Source organism: Macrobrachium rosenbergii, chromosome 41 (assembly GCF_040412425.1).
Source record: "Macrobrachium rosenbergii isolate ZJJX-2024 chromosome 41, ASM4041242v1, whole genome shotgun sequence".
NCBI lineage: Eukaryota > Metazoa > Arthropoda > Malacostraca > Decapoda > Palaemonidae > Macrobrachium > Macrobrachium rosenbergii.
Window position 1 is genome coordinate 76,376,338 of NC_089781.1, and position 5,000 is coordinate 76,381,337.

Genomic DNA, 5,000 nt, shown 5'->3' on the forward strand with positions numbered 1-5,000 from the left:
GAGAAGTACAGGAAGGAAGTCGGTGACTGAACTTTCAGTGCGAATGCTGAAAGATAAGTTCAGCAAATTTATTGCGGGGAAAAACAAGCAAATATCGAAAACAAATTCTAATAAGATATGGAGACAGATGGCCTTTTGTGCCCGAGAGGTGAATAGGGAGGGAGAGCAGGAAGGAGGGGAAAGAAGGATGGAGGAGGGGGGAGATGAATAAATGGGGATAGAGATGAGGAAAAAAAAAAGGAATGAGGAATAGTTGAGAAAATTCAGGAAAGTAAAATATGAATCCTGCCTTTGCGAAGGGATGCGTGATGGGGGAAGGAACCAGAGAGGTCCTTCTGTGGAAATCCCTCAGGAACCGGATTGTAACACTTGGAGGAAATGGACCCTGGAACTGTAAGAACAAAGAAAATAGATGTGTTCTTGATACGTATGAATCTTCAATCAGGTATCCCTCGTTTTAGTGTTAGTTGTGAGGGTGCTTCATGTATCCACCTATACACGGATACATGTAAGGCACAGTTCATGTAGCCTTCATTTCAGATGTGCCTGATGGCTGTAATCATGGATTTTCATTTTAAATAAAACTTGAAGTTTAAAACTGAATATTCTATTTCTCGTGATTGGCTGTTTTCCGCTTACGTTTCCTGATTGGTTATCTTCACGTGTCGGGAGAATAAAAATATGGTAATAAAATCCGTCAGGTTTAAATAAAAATGTAAACCAAAACCACTCTCTCTCTCTCTCTCTCTCTCTCTACGAACAATGAAAATATATGATTTATTGTATTGATGAAAAAGAAAACTTAGAAAAAAAAAAAAAAAAAGGAAACTGGTCAAACCTAAATGAAAGTGAAAACTCGGGAGTTTTTCCACGAAATAATCCAAACGCACAGTTTTCAGATAGCATTATCCCCCTCCCCGTGCCTCCGCGGCCTTACACCGCAGATCAGCAAGACCAAAGACTCCTGCTGTACGAGAGATAAGGCCAGAACATCAGCGGATGGTCGCTCGAAATACGATCGCTTGTTTTGACAGCGATCGAGCGGATTGTACGTGACCGCGACCCAATAGGCGCTCGCCGAAATTGATAGACAGCAAAATTCACGAGGTGATTTGTTTGCTTGTTTGATTGGGCTGTCTACTGCGTGTAAAGGGGAAAGGAAACCAGAGTGTAGAGCGGAAATGGCGAGATGATGTTTGCAAAACGAAAGTTTGGGGATCAAGTCGATTGAGTAACACGGATACATGAGTTTCGCTAAATTGTCTTCTGTCTTTCCTGCAACAACAATAATAATAATAATAATAATAATAATAATAATAATAATAATAATAATAATAATAAAAAAGGGCTACAATGATATGGTTAACCTACGAAAGATTATTTGACACTTAAAATTTCATACGAACAAAGGCTCTCAGTATTATCAATACTGTTCAACAGTACTAACTTTTGTACTTCATTTTCGTGTGCGCTTTACATTGGAATATTACCATAACAACGATTAGGACAACGACAATGATAATAACACTCACGATGAGACAATGAAACCAAATATCCGCGTCCCAGCGAGAGCAAGCATCCGACCGACAGCTGCCTTCCTCCGAGACAGTCTCTCTCTCTCTTCATCGGAAGAATTCTCACACTCGTCACACGCAACCAGCTGCTTCCTCCAACTTGTTCAGAATCAGTTCAGTTTTCACACGCAATGCCCCATCCGTCAGCAGGACGTCAACGCCAATGCAGATGGCGAGGGACGAGAGAGAGAGTCAGAGAGACAAACCCGGACTTTTGAGCCGCATTGTGCCTTGGTGTCTTCATCTTGCTAATCGTCAGCTTTGTCGAAGGCGTCGCCCACCTGTTACCGCTAAGCGCTGATGTTGACACCCCGGGGAAAGGAAGCTTTGCATTTATGGTCGTTGGCACGTCCTGCCAGAGGCAAAATTACTTATGGGGTTTAAGTTTTTTGCTACCGACAGCGACAACTCATGTATCTCTCTCCATACACAGAGCACACCCACACACTCACATTATATATATATATATATATATATATATATATATATATATATATATATATATATATATATATATATATATATATATATATATATATATATATATATATATATATATATATATATATATATATATATATATATTTGTAAATTTATATTTTTATATAAAATGTGTTTGTGTGTATGTATGTACGTAATACATTCAAATTAGTGATTATTTCACTTTTTAAATAAATAGTCCTTAAAGAGTAAAAATATAAGATTTCCTAACAAACACTTATGTTTTAATTTAATTATCTGGTTAGAACAACTGCCAATAATTTATACTCTAGATGGGATAGCATTATTTAACTAAAAGACATTCAGCAATGACAAAACTCAGCATACATTATCTCTGTACCATCAAGGAAGCCGCCAAAGCATGTAGTGATTTAATTCAATGACTGAATTCCACGAATGGACAATAAGAAGATGCGGGAAGGTGACGAAAATATACCACTGAATTCGATTTTCTGATGAAATTCATAATTCTAAGAAACAGGATGAATTTCGCAGCACTGCACATGAAGGACGTATTCAGTTCACACAGGATCAGAGAAATGAGAATTGAGCTTTCATCTTTATTACAAAATTTTGCAAACTAGATGAAAACATAATAAGGATGAAAGCTAGGTACTCATTATTTTCCTTCTCATTTGTGATTATATATATATATATATATATTATATATATATATATATATATATATAATATGTAATATATATGATATATATATTTATATCCATAAATACACACACACACACACACACACACACATATATATATATATATATATATATATATATATATATATATATATATATATATATATGAACAGAGAGTATTAATTTACCGAGAGAAATTCGATTCCTATTACAGTAAAAGAAGAGAAAACCCGAAAGATATAGAGTGGAAAATGGTTTAGACTCCTGTAGTACAGGAAACCGAGCATTCTGACCAACCCACCTTTGAAGATTCAATCAATAAGGTTTTGCACCTGCATCCAGCAGGTATGAAACTAAACGAACTAAGGAAACCCAATTTCAACCCTTCCAAAGACCGAAAAAAGGTTAACAGAGAGAGAGAGAGAGAGAGAGAGAGAGAGAGAGAGAGAGAGAGAGATGGTGGATGGAAACACCCAACGTCGTACAAAAATAATGAATTCACTTCAACCTCAGATATGAACTTGTATACTGAAAGGCGTAAGTCCCCCAGTCCTGGCTTTGAATTAATCGCAGGGGTGGGATAAAAGATATTGAGTTTAGGTAAGCTAACTCTCTCTCTCTCTCTCTCTCTCTCTCTCTCTCTCTCTCTCTCTCTCTCTCTCTCTCTCTCTCTCTCTCTCACAAGGGCTTAAATTAGTCATCCAATTAAGTACTCTTGACTTCTTGCTCGGATTCTATACACATATCGAACAGTAGTGATAATGGTAATGATAATGATAATGTTAATGATGATGATAATGTTCATAATGCCATAAGCCTCCACCTTATCGACTTCTCTTGTATAATGTCGTTATTCATTTCGTTCAAGAGTCAATAATTATGTTGCAATTAAATTTCTCGAATTTACAAATACAATTACAAATGTACTGGATTTATCCACACGATTAATTTGCAAAGCGTGAATCTTGACATCCTTAAGCAAATAGATAAATAAAAAAAATAAACTTTATCTGACTGATCACCCGGAACAGTTGCACCAGATCCTATATCCAATTAAATGTATCCCAGTAGCAATCACTGCCACTAGATATTGTTTACTTTGCTATCGTATCTGCAATGCACTTTCATTTACTACGTCGATAAGCTACAAATTGATGCAGGATTAAGAATTTCTTGTCGCCAGCATCTTAAAGTCGAAAACTCATATTTGAAGATCCTTGCTTTCTCAGCTGATCAGATTCAGGGCTGCCAACCGTAATCTTCGACGACTACCAACCCAGTCGGAATCTATAAAGAGAAATATGAAGTCTCTAGGCACAGGTTATCAACTCGAATAAGTGAAAAGAGACGTGTTTTCTGTCCGTAATGAATGTGTGGCTTCACCTTTCTTTTCGTGTGTGTGTGGTCCGAATGTCTTCGAGACGTGATTTGGAATAGCTTAGCGATGTTGGCTGTCCTGAGGGACCCTGTTTAACGGCACAATGAAGGCGATGCTAATTGAGTCTTCGGATCCCTGAACGCATCGGTGCAATAACATTATTGACGGAGTGATGGCTGGCTCTCACATATATACTTCTTGACATATGTTTCTTCTTCTTCTTATTATTATTTGTTTTTATCATATTACGGTATGTGCATTATTGTCGTTATATTATTACCTTCGTTTTATTACCGCGATTTTCACTAATCCGTATTTAACTGTATATCAGCAATGTATATGCATTCAGTCCTTATAAAAATCTGATGTAATTATTATCAATATAATATTACTGTCAGTCATCATCATCTCTCCAACGTCGTGGGACCCAAAGGATTTTAGTTTATTATTATTATTATTATTATTATTATTATTATTATTATTATTATTATTATTATTATTATTATTATTATTATTTAACGAAAGGAACCAAAAATATTGAAAGCATTCCACGTGGCTTATTCTCAAAGAAAGAAAAAATTGTTGGTGGACGCTTCCTACAAGAAAAAAAAACGAAATTTTATACGAACTTCTTTAATCTAATTTCAACTTTGATTTTCACTACATTTTTCTCTTTTATTTCCCTGATTGCAATCATTTCACTTGTTTTTTTAATAAATATTAACTCATACCCTCACATCATACTTTTCCAATTACTTCGTAGTTTGCTTAGAATTCTTCCTCTCTGGATAAATACAATTAACAATTAGATTTACTCTATAAAGTGTTTTACCATGAAAAAAAATGGTAAAAGCCACTTCATTCAAGTGTGAATATTTTACAGTATTTATGTGATGTAGATGC

At 35.6% G+C, this 5,000-nt stretch overlaps 1 protein-coding gene across 1 annotated transcript in view; it reads left to right on the forward strand.

Moving 5' to 3' along the window:
* Positions 1-5,000, forward strand: part of LOC136826905 (fibroblast growth factor receptor-like 1) — a 216,040-nt gene that overhangs the window by 138,465 nt on the left and 72,575 nt on the right.